Below are 13,066 nucleotides of genomic sequence, written 5' to 3' on the forward strand. Positions count from 1 at the left end.
TGATCTCCGGTAAGAGACGACTTTTTACCACAATTTTCTCACCGAAACCTGCCGGTTGACAATTGGTCGGGAACCATGTTCGCTTGACCGCTCTGATCCATTGTAAAGCTTCACCTCCGGGAATTTTAAACAAGTAATCACCATGTGTTTGTGTGGCTAAAGGCTAAAGCTTCCCACCTCCATCTTTCTACTTTGACTTCTCCATTATTAATTGAACAAATTGCAAAAGATTCAGCAACACAGATGTCCAGAATAATGTGTAATTGCCCGATGAAAAGAGACAACTTTTAGCCGCAAATGGTGCTGCGCTAATATGTCCTGACAGTCCGTGACATCACGCGCACGCGTCATCATTCCGCGACGTTTTCAACAAGAAACTCTGCGGCAAATTTAAAATTGCAATTTAGTGAACTAAACCGGCCGTATTGGCATGTGTTGCAATGGTAATATTTCATCATTGATATATAAACTATCAGACTGCGTGGTCGGTAGTAGTGGGTTTCAGTAGGCCTTTAATCTCTCCAAGCCCATAACAATATGCTGCATTTTGTTCATGCTAAATACTGTTGTAACTGAACTGAACATGTTTGCCCACCAAGGATACACCGGAAGTGCCAAGAGCACGTGTTTCCAACCCAGCAGACTCTTGGTTATATTTGTCACCTGAGTTTATCCAGCAGGTGGCGCCACACTCCACTCTTTCCTCACTTTTACACCGCAGCTTCATGCCAACTCACCCATCTTTGTTTCTACTCCTTCTAGAATGTCCTACCTTAGGCTCCAAGAAAGTGACTTTTTTTTTTTCATGTGACATTTTCACACATTTCCTGTTTTCAGAGGCGCTTTAAGAGTAGCGCAGTCCGCCTCTTCGTCACCTCGTCTCCTCCTCATCCTCCTCCGGGCTCTCCGCCGCACCCGAGTGTGGTCCTGACTCCTAATGAGCATCTCTTGTGTAATGTACACTCATCAACATTTCCCTTTGAAATAAGACGTCGTCCATGAAACAAGTCATCCTGATCTTCATTACAGAGGAAGAGTTGATGGTTCAACACCACTGCTGCATTCATGCAGGTATTATCATTTTACGAGCCCGCAACATGTCAAAATAAAATGAAACAATTAGTAATCAAGTACAGAACATGCTACTTTTTTAGCTAACTTCACGTTTCTTTCACTACTTAGACAACCATACACCTTTCAGTCATATAACTTGGTATGTGACATACGCTAACTGATAGCATGCTAATATTAGCACGCTAACTTTTCAAGTTAGTTTTGCAACTGTTTACCCCAGAGTCGTATAACTTGGTACGTGACCTTTGTAAAAAGTTAGCATGCAAACATTAAAGTGCAAACTTTTTCAACCATACACCTTTGAGTCATATAACTTGGTATGTTACACAAGCTAACTATTATAATGCTCACGTTAGCTTGCTTGCATGCTAACATTAGCACGCTAACTTTTTGAGCTACTTTTGTTACCGTTTAGCCCAGAGTCATATAATTGGTATTTGACACTTGTTAACTGTTAGCATGTAAACCAGGAGTCACCAACGCAGTGCCCACGGGCACCAGGAAGCCTGTGAGGACCATATGAGTAGCCCGCTGGCCTGTTCAAAAAATAGCTCAAATAGCAGCACTTACCAGTGAGCTGCCTCTATTTTTAAAATTGTATTTATTTACTAGCAAGCTGGTCTCGCTTTGCTCGACATTTTTAATTCTAAGAGAGACAAAACTAAAAGAGAATTTGAAAATCTAAGAAAATATTTTAAAGACTTGGTATTCACTTGTTTAAATAAATTCATTTATTTGTTTTACTTTGCTTCTTATAACTTTCAGAAAGACAATTTTAGGGAAAAAATACAACCTTAAAAATGATTTTAGGATTTTTAAACACATACACCAACTCAAAGAGAATTTGAAAATCTAAGAAAATATTTTAAAGACTTGGTATTCACTTGTTTAAATAAATTCAATTATTTTTTTTACTTTGCTTCTTATAACTTTCAGAAAGACAATTTTAGGGAAAAAATACAACCTTAAAAATTATTTTAGGATTTTTAAACACATACACCTTTTTTACCTTTTTAAATTCCTTCCTCTTCTTTCCTGACAATTAAATCAATGTTCAAGTATTTTTTTTTATTATTGTAAAGAATAATAAATACATTTTAATTCTTAATTTTTGCTTCTGTTTTTTTGACGTAGAATACTTGTGAAATATTTCTTCAAATTTATGATTAAAACTAAAAAAAAATATTCTGGCAAATCTAGAAAATCTGTAGAATGAAATTTAAATCTTATTTTAAAGTCTTTTGAATATCGTTTAAAATTTTTGTTCTGGAAAATCTAGAAGAAATAATGATTTGTCTTTGTTAGAAATATAGCTTGGTCCAATTTGTTATATATTCTAACAAAGTGAAGATTGGATTTTAACCTATTTAAAACATGTCATCAAGATTCTAAATTTAATCTTAATCAGGAAAAATTACTAATGATGTTCCATAAATTCATATCAAATTTTTTTCAAAAAGATTAGAATTAGCTAGTATTTCTATTAATTTTTTTCGGTTGAATTTAGAATTTTAAAGAGTCGAAGTTGAAGATAAACTATGTTTGAAAAAATTGTTTTCATTTTTTTCGTGTCTTTCCTCTTTCAAACCGTTCAATTAAGTGTTTTTTTCATCATTTATTCTCTGCAAAAAAACTTCCGTCAAAGGAAAAAAAATGTACAACGGAAAGACAGACAGAAATACCCATTTTTTATATATATATAGAATTATTTATTAAAGGTAAATTGAGCAAATTGGCTATTTCTGGCAATTTATTAAAGTGTGTATCAAACTGGTAGCCCTTCGCATTAATCAGTACCCAAGAAGTAACTCTTGGTTTCAAAAAGGTTGGTGACCCCTGATGTAAACGATAGCATGGTTGCAAGCAAACTTAGGCTTGCTAACTTTTTCATCCAATTTTACACTTTTTTTTCTATTTCTGCAGAAATTCATTTTTGAGTCATATAACTTGGTATATGAAACATGCCGACTGTTATCATGCTATGTGTTAGCATTTTTTTTGTAAACATGGTACTTATTTAGGCTAGCTTTGTGGCAAAATTTTTCCTTTACACCTAAAACTCACGGATTTAGACACTCGGCACTATCTAATAAGTACGGTGGCTTCAGGCAACCCCCAGCCAGAGGTCCGGGGCACAGATATATATATATATATATATGTTTATGTATATATATATGTTTATATATATATATGTATATATGTATGTATATATATGTCTATATATATGTCGAGTCTAGTAGCAGCGGGGGCCGTCTACGGAGCAGACGCCAGCGGTGTGATCGGAAACGCGGATGCCGAGCGGGGCTAAAAACAAAGCAGAAGGCTAATCCCCACAGAACACCACTTTCCTCCATCCCGAAGACGGATTTAGATGGAAAATGCGAGACTACTGGTCTGGGTAAGGAGTCAGTTAAATTAGAACTAGTTTTTTCTGCTTTGAGTGTTTCAGAGTTGGACATGTGTTTTACTGAGGTGGCTAACTATGATGCGTGCAGTTTATCAAAGCAACAATCAAACAATCGGAAAATTCCTGTCGTATCAATTCCTAGATATGGTCGTAACTATACTAAATGCACTGGGCATAATAAACACAACATTATTAATATTGCTACTACGGATAATTTGATCAAAAACTCCCTAAAACAGCCCACTACCTATAATATAGGTTTTTTAAACATAAGATCATTGTCTCCCAAAACGTTGTTAGTTAATGATATTATCAGAGACAACAATCTTAACGTCATCGGTCTCAGCGAAACCTGGCTTAAACCAAACGACTTTTTTGCGCTAAATGAGGCATGTCCTCCTAACTTTACACATGCGCATATTGCCCGTCCGCTCAAAAGGGGTGGGGGGGTCGCACTAATATACAACGAAAACTTTAACCTCAGTCCTAACATAAATAATAAATATAAATCGTTTGAGGTGCTTACTATGAGGTCTGTCACACCGCTGCCTCTACACCTGGCTGTTATCTACCGCCCCCCAGGGCCCTATTCGGACTTTATTAATGAATTCTCAGAGTTCGTTGCTGATCTTGTGACACACGCCGATAATATAATCATAATGGGGGACTTTAATATCCATATGAATACCCCATCGGACCCACCGTGCGTAGCGCTCCAGACTGTAATTGATTGCTGTGGTCTCACACAAATAATAAATGAACCCACGCATCGCAACGGTAATACGATAGACCTAGTGCTTGTCAGGGGCATCACCGTTTCCAAAGTTACGATACTCCCGTATACTAAAGTATTGTCCGATCATTACCTTATAAAATTCGAGGTTCAGACGCATGTTCGTCAAACTAATAATAATAATAACTGCTATAGCAGCCGCAACATTAATACAGCCACAACGACAACTCTTGCTGACCTACTGCCCTCGGTAATGGCACCATTCCCAAAGTATGTGGGCTCTATTGATAACCTCACTAACAACTTTAACGACGCCCTGCGCGAAACCATTGATAACATAGCACCGCTAAAGTTAAAAAAGGCTCCAAAAAAGCGCACCCCGTGGTTTACAGAAGAAACTAGAGCTCAGAAATTATTATGCAGAAAGCTGGAACGCAAATGGCGCACGACTAAACTTGAGGTGCACCATCAAGCATGGAGTGATGGTTTAATAACTTATAAACGCATGCTTACCTTAGCTAAAGCTAAATATTACTCAAATCTCATCCACCGTAATAAAAACGATCCTAAATTTTTGTTTAGTACGGTAGCATCGCTAACCCAACAAGGGACTCCTTCCAGTAGCTTAACCCACTCAGCTGATGACTTTATGCAATTCTTTAGTAAGAAAATTGAAGTCATTAGAAAGGAGATTAAAGACAATGCGTCCCAGCTACAACGGAGTTCTAAAAACAAAGCAGAAGGCTAATCCCCACAGTACACCACTTCCCTCCACCCTGAAGACGGATTTAGATGGAAAATGCGAGACTACTGGTCTGGGTAAGGAGTCTGTTAAATTAGAACAAGTTTTTTCTACTTTGAGTGTTTCAGAGTTGGACATGTGTTTTACTGAGGTGGCTAACTATGATGCGTGCAGTTTATCAAAGCAACAAACAAACAATCGGAAAATCCCCGTTACTGAGGAGGCTAACTATGATGCGTGCAGTTTATCAAAGCAACAAACAAACAATCGGAACATTCCCGTCGTATCAATTCCTAGATATGGTCGTAACTATACTGAATGCACTGGGCATAATAAACACAACATTATTAATATTGCTACTACGGATAATTTGATAAAAAATTCCCTAAAACAGCCCACTACCTATAATGTAGGTTTTTTAAACATAAGATCATTGTCTCCCAAAACGTTGTTAGTTAATGATATTATCAGAGACAACAATCTTAACGTCATCGGTCTCAGCGAAACCTGGCTTAAACCAAACGACTTTTTTGCGCTAAATGAGGCATGTCCTCCTAACTTTACACATGCGCATATTGCCCGTCCGCTTAAAAGGGGTGGGGGGGTCGCACTAATATACAACGAAAACTTTAACCTTAGTCCTAACATAAATAATAAATATAAATCGTTTGAGGTGCTTACTATGAGGTCTGTCACACCGCTGCCTCTACACCTGGCTGTTATCTACCGCCCCCCAGGGCCCTGTTCGGACTTCATCAATGAATTCTCAGAGTTCGTTGCTGATCTAGTGACACACGCCGATAATATAATCATAATGGGGGACTTTAATATCCACATGAATACCCCATCGGACCCACCATGCGTAGCGCTCCAGAGTATAATTGATAGCTGTGGTCTCACACAAATAATAAATGAACCCACGCATCGCAACGGTAATACGATAGACCTAGTGCTTGTCAAGGGGATCACCGCTTCCAAAGTTACGATACTCCCGTATACTAAAGTATTGTCCGATCATTACCTTATAAAATTCGAGGTTCAGACGCATGTTCGTCAAACTAATAATAATAATAACTGCTATAGCAGCCGCAACATTAATACGGCCACAACGACAACTCTTGCTGACCTACTGCCCTCGGTAATGGCACCATTCCCAAAGTATGTGGGCTCTATTGATAACCTCACTAACAATTTTAACGACGCCCTGCGCGAAACCATTGATAACATAGCACCGCTAAAGTTAAAAAAGGCTCCAAAAAAGCGCACCCCGTGGTTTACAGAAGAAACTAGAGCTCAGAAATTATTATGCAGAAAGCTGGAACGCAAATGGCGCACGACTAAACTTGAGGTGCACCATCAAGCATTTAGTGATGGTTTAATAACTTATAAACGCATGCTTACCTTAGCTAAAGCTAATTATTACTCAAATCTCATCCACCGTAATAAAAACGATCCTAAATTTTTGTTTAGTACGGTAGCATCGCTAACCCAACAAGGGACTCCTTCCAGTAGCTCCACCCACTCAGCTGATGACTTTATGCAATTCTTTAGTAAGAAAATTGAAGTCATTAGAAAGGAGATTAAAGACAATGCGTCCCAGCTACAACGGGGTTCTATTAACACTGACACGATTGTATATACGGCGGATACTGCCCTCCAAAATAGTTTCTCTCGTTTTGAGGAAATAACATTAGAGGAATTGTTACAACGTGTAAATGGAATAAAACAAACAACATGTTTACTCGACCCTCTTCCTGGGAAACTGATCAAGGAGCTCTTTGTATTATTAGGTCCATCAGTGCTAAATATTATAAACTTATCACTTTCCTCGGGCACTGTTCCCCTAGCATTCAAAAAAGCGGTTATTCATCCTCTCCTTAAAAGACCTAACCTCGATCCTGACCTCATGGTAAACTACCGACCGGTGTCTCACCTTCCCTTCATTTCAAAAATCCTCGAAAAAATTGTTGCGGAGCAGTTAAATGAACACTTAGCGTCTAACAATCTATGTGAAACCTTTCAATCCGGTTTCAGGGCAAATCACTCGACGGAGACAGCCCTCGCAAAAATTACTAATGATCTATTGCTAACGATGGATTCTGATGCGTCATCTATGTTGCTGCTCCTCGATCTTAGCGCTGCTTTCGATACCGTCGATCATAATATTTTATTAGAACGTATCAAAACACGAATCGGTATGTCAGACTTAGCCCTGTCTTGGTTTAACTCTTATCTTACTGATAGGATGCAGTGTGTCTCCCATAACAATGTGACCTCGGACTACGTTAAGGTAACGTGTGGAGTTCCCCAGGGTTCGGTCCTTGGCCCTGCACTCTTCAGCATCTACATGCTGCCGCTAGGTGACATCATACGCAAATACGGTGTTAGCTTTCACTGTTATGCTGATGACACCCAACTCTACATGCCCCTAAAGCTGACCAACACGCCGGATTGTAGTCAGCTGGAGGCGTGTCTTAATGAAATTAAACAATGGATGTCCGCTAACTTTTTGCAACTCAACGCCAAAAAAACGGAAATGCTGATTATCGGTCCTGCTAGACACCGAACTCTATTTAATAATACAACTCTAACATTTGACAACCAAACAATTAAACAAGGCGACACGGTAAAGAATCTGGGTATTATCTTCGACCCAACTCTCTCCTTTGAGGCACACATTAAAAGCGTTACTAAAACGGCCTTCTTTCATCTCCGTAATATCGCTAAAATTCGCTCCATTCTGTCCACTAAAGACGCTGAGATCATTATCCATGCGTTTGTTACGTCTCGCCTCGACTACTGTAACGTATTATTTTCGGGTCTCCCCATGTCTAGCATTAAAAGATTACAGTTGGTACAAAATGCGGCTGCTAGACTTTTGACAAGAACAAGAAAGTTTGATCACATTACGCCTGTACTGGCTCACCTGCACTGGCTTCCTGTGCACTTAAGATGTGACTTTAAGGTTTTACTACTTACGTATAAAATACTACACGGTCTAGCTCCATCCTATCTTGCCGATTGTATTGTACCATATGTCCCGGCAAGAAATCTGCGTTCAAAGGACTCCGGCTTATTAGTGATTCCCAAAGCCCAAAAAAAGTCTGCGGGCTATAGAGCGTTTTCCGTTCGGGCTCCAGTACTCTGGAATGCCCTCCCGGTAACAGTTCGAGATGCCACCTCAGTAGAAGCATTTAAGTCTCACCTTAAAACTCATTTGTATGCTGTAGCCTTTAAATAGACTCCCTTTTTAGACCAGTTGATCTGCTGTTTCTTTTCTTTTTCTTCTATGTCCCACTCTCCCTTGTGGAGGGGGTCCGGTCCGATCCGGTGGCCATGTACTGCTTGCCTGTGTATCGGCTGGGGACATCTCTGCGCTGCTGATCCGCCTCCGCTTGGGATGGTTTCCTGGTGGCTCCGCTGTGAACGGGACTCTCTCTGCTGAGTTGGACCCGCTTTGGACTGGACTCTTGCGACTGTGTTGGATCCATTGTGGATTGAACTTTCACAGTATCATGTTAGACCCGCTCGACATCCATTGCTTTCCTCCTCTCTAAGGTTCTCATAGTCATCATTGTCACCGACGTCCCACTGGGTGTGAGTTTTCCTTGCCCTTATGTGGGCCTACCGAGGATGTCGTGGTGGTTTGTGCAGCCCTTTGAGACACTAGTGATTTAGGGCTATATAAGTAAACATTGATTGATTGATTGATATTAACACTGACACGATTGTATATACGGCGGATACTGCCCTCCAAAATAGTTTCTCGTTTTGAGGAAATAACATTAGAGGAATTGTTACAACGTGTAAATGGAATAAAACAGACAACATGTTTACTTGACCCTCTTCCTGGGAAACTGATCAAGGAACTATTTGTATTATTAGGTCCATCAGTGCTAAATATTATAAACTTATCACTCTCCTCGGGCACTGTTCCCCTAGCATTCAAAAAAGCGGTTATTCATCCTCTTCTTAAAAGACCTAACCTCGATCCTGACCTCATGGTAAGCTACCGACCGGTGTCTCACCTTCCCTTTATTTCAAAAATCCTTGAAAAAATTGTTGCGGAGCAGTTAAATGAACACTTAGCGTCTAACAATCTATGTGAAACCTTTCAATCCGGTTTCAGGGCAAATCACTCCACGGAGACAGCCCTCGCAAAAATGACTAATGATCTATTGCTAACGATGGATTCTGATGCGTCATCTATGTTGCTGCTCCTCGATCTTAGCGCTGCTTTCGATACCGTCGATCATAATATTTTATTAGAACGTATCAAAACACGAATTGGTATGTCAGACTTAGCCCTGTCTTGGTTTAACTCTTATCTTACTGATAGGATGCAGTGTGTCTCCCATAACAATGTGACCTCGGACTACGTTAAGGTAACGTGTGGAGTTCCCCAGGGTTCGGTCCTTGGCCCTGCACTCTTCAGCATCTACATGCTGCCGCTAGGTGACATCATACGCAAATACGGTGTTAGCTTTCACTGTTATGCTGATGACACCCAACTCTACATGCCCCTAAAGCTGACCAACACGCCGGATTGTAGTCAGCTGGAGGCGTGTCTTAATGAAATTAAACAATGGATGTCCGCTAACTTTTTGCAACTCAACGCCAAAAAAACGGAAATGCTGATTATCGGTCCTGCTAGACACCGAACTCTATTTAATAATACAACTCTAACATTTGACAACCAAACAATTAAACAAGGCGACACGGTAAAGAATCTGGGTATTATCTTCGACCCAACTCTCTCCTTTGAGGCACACATTAAAAGCGTTACTAAAACGGCCTTCTTTCATCTCCGTAACATCGCTAAAATTCGCTCCATTCTGTCCACTAAAGACGCTGAGATCATTATCCATGCGTTTGTTACGTCTCGCCTCGACTACTGTAACGTATTATTTTCGGGTCTCCCCATGTCTAGCATTAAAAGATTACAGTTGGTACAAAATGCGGCTGCTAGACTTTTGACAAGAACAAGAAAGTTTGATCACATTACGCCTGTACTGGCTCACCTGCACTGGCTTCCTGTGCACTTAAGATGTGACTTTAAGGTTTTACTACTTACGTATAAAATACTACACGGTCTAGCTCCATCTTATCTTGCCGATTGTATTGTACCATATGTCCCGGCAAGAAATCTGCGTTCAAAGGATTCCGGCTTATTAGTGATTCCCAAAGCCCAAAAAAAGTCTGCGGGCTATAGAGCATTTTCTGTTCGGGCTCCAGTACTCTGGAATGCCCTCCCGGTAACAGTTCGCGATGCCACCTCAGTAGAAGCATTTAAGTCTCACCTTAAAACTCATTTGTATACTCTAGCCTTTAAATAGACTCCCTTTTTAGACCAGTTGATCTGCCATTTCTTTTCTTTTTCTTCTATGTCCCACTCTCCCGTGTGGAGGGGGTCCGGTCCGATCCGGTGGCCATGTACTGCTTGCCTGTGTATCGGCTGGGGACATCTCTGCGCTGCTGGTCCGCCTACGCTTGGGATGGTTTCCTGCTGGCTCCGCTGTGAACGGGACTCTCGCTGCTGTGTCTTGGATCCTCTTTGGACTGGACTCTCGCGACTGTGTTGGATCCATTGTGGATTGAACTTTCACAGTATCATGTTAGATCCGCTCGACATCCATTGCTTTCCTCCTCTCTAAGGTCCTCATAGTCATCATTGTCACCGACGTCCCACTGGGTCATCATCGTCACCGATGTCCCACTGGGTGTGAGTTTTCCTTGCCCTTATGTGGGCCTACCGAGGATGTCGTGGTGGTTTGTGCAGCCCTTTGAGACACTAGTGATTTAGGGCTATATAAGTAAACATTGATTGATTGATTGATATATATATTTACATATATATATATATATATATATATATATATATATATATATATATATATATATATATATATATATATATATATATATATATTTATATATGTATGTAGGGGTGGGAAAAAATCACAAGACTACTTCATCTCTACAGATCTGTTTCATGAGGGGTTCCCTCAATCATCAGGAGATTTTAATGGAAGCATTCACATACAATGGTTTATATAGAGCACAGAATGGGTGGGTACAAGCAGGCGTAGGGTGTGGTGATTGGCTCATGTGTTACCTAGGAGGTGTTTCCGTCTATGGCGGAATGTTGAAATGATTTCACTGCGCTTGTTGAGGGATGATAGATCAGGATGATATATAATAAACAGTTTCTCTTTTAAGCATAGGTTGCATCTTTTATTACCACTGTTGTATGGTGTGCTGGATGCAAGAATTTGCCATGTTATTGAATATTCAACATTATTGTCTTTGAAGTTCCAAATGTGTTTGCTGAGTTCTGTGGAATTCTGCAAAGTCTGGTTTCTAAAGGAGGCGTTGTGATTATTCCATCTTGTTTTGAACGCTCCTTCGGTTAATCCTACGTACGTGTCGGATGTGTTAATGTCCTTGCGTATTACCTTTGCTTGGTAAACGACTGATGTCTGTAAGCACCTTCCGTTGAGAGGGCAATCAGGTTTCTTGCGACAGTTACATTCATTATTGGTTTCAGAGTCGTTTAGTCTGGGGGTAGGCAGTCCTTTTGCAATTGCTTTGTTGTGGTTTGAAATGATTTGTTGCATGTTATTCATACAGCTGTAGCTCAATTTAATGTTGTTTTTGTTGAATATTTTTCTTAGGGTGTTGCCTTTGGGGAAGTGTTTGTCGATCAGAGTGAGGAACTTGCGGCCGATGTTGGTTGAGACGTCTTTGCTGAATGGCGGATTGTACCAGATGATGTTGTTTCGTTTTCTGCTCTTTTTTGGTTGGTTTCCTGGGGTGGGTTCATAGGTGAGGGTGAAGTTGTATCCGCTTTCATCAAGTGCTTTCTGGTACGGGGGGGTTGCTTGGTCGAATTCAGCTTTGCTGGATAACAGCATCGATAGCCTTTTATTAATTCCGGTAGGTATTCTTTTCGTGGTGGTGGGTGGGTGGTTGCTGTCATGGTGCACGTATTGGAGTGTTGTGTTGGGTTTCGTGAATGGTTGGTAGCTGTTATTTCTCAGGTTGAAAGTGACGTCGAGGAAGTTGACGGTTTGCTTGTTGGCTTCAATTGTGATCCGTAGGCCGTTTTCTTTGAAGATTTGGCATATGCGCTTCTTGGTGTTCTCGCTGCTCCTTGGCGAGGCGCGGCACACTGCCAGTCCATCATCACGGTAAATACCAAGGTTCAGGTTGAGGCTAGCAAGCTGGGAGAGGAGGAAACTCCCAACGAGTTCGCACGTTTCTGCTCCGTCAAAACTCCCCATAGTAACGTCAAATGTTGAATTGTTCTTTTTTTGCCATGGTGTACTGTTGTGGATGAGTATGGAGTTCTTTGCGTGGATGATGATGTTTCTTTCGTTGCCTGTGATTGAGTCGTAGTCCGAGGCGAAGTTTAGTGCTTGGGTCAGTAGGTCTTGCGTGATGGAAGGGTAAAATTCTTCGATGTCGAAGGAGATAAAGTTGTGTTGTTGTTTGTCTTGGATGTTGTTGAACCATTTGATTACTGTTGCTGTATTTCTCCATTGGTTGAGTGGTGTTTTGTCCTTGATTTTTGCGTTGATTCTGTCCAGGATTATTTTGCTGATTTTTCCTATTTCGGATTTAGTTGGGTTTATTTTAAATAAACCCAACTAAATCCGAAATAGGATTAGTTGGGTTTATTTTAAATAAACCCAACTAAATCCGAAATAGGAAAAATCAGCAAAATAATCCTGGACAGAATCAACGCAAAAATCAAGGATTATTTTGCTGATTTTTCCTATTTCGGATTTAGTTGGGTTTATTTTAAATAAACCCAACTAAATCCGAAATAGGAAAAATCAGCAAAATAATCCTGGACAGAATCAACGCAAAAATCAAGGACAAAACACCACTCAACCAATGGAGAAATACAGCAACAGTAATCAAATGGTTCAACAACATCCAAGACAAACAACAACACAACTTTATCTCCTTCGACATCGAAGAATTTTACCCTTCCATCACGCAAGACCTACTGACCCAAGCACTAAACTTCGCCTCGGACTACGACTCAATCACAGGCAACGAAAGAAACATCATCATCCACGCAAAGAACTCCATACTCATCCAC

General features: G+C 40.4%; 1 long non-coding RNA gene across 1 annotated transcript in view; it reads left to right on the plus strand.

The window, feature by feature from the left end:
- Positions 1-205: 205 nt before the first annotated feature.
- Positions 206-13,066, plus strand: part of LOC133537368 (uncharacterized) — a 19,873-nt gene continuing 7,012 nt past the window's right edge. Inside the window, exons 1-2 of the long non-coding RNA XR_009802678.1 lie at positions 206-952; positions 1,030-1,071. This is a non-coding gene — a long non-coding RNA (uncharacterized LOC133537368). The remainder of the gene's footprint in view (positions 953-1,029; positions 1,072-13,066) is intronic.

This window comes from Nerophis ophidion, linkage group LG18, assembly GCF_033978795.1.
Source record: "Nerophis ophidion isolate RoL-2023_Sa linkage group LG18, RoL_Noph_v1.0, whole genome shotgun sequence".
NCBI lineage: Eukaryota > Metazoa > Chordata > Actinopteri > Syngnathiformes > Syngnathidae > Nerophis > Nerophis ophidion.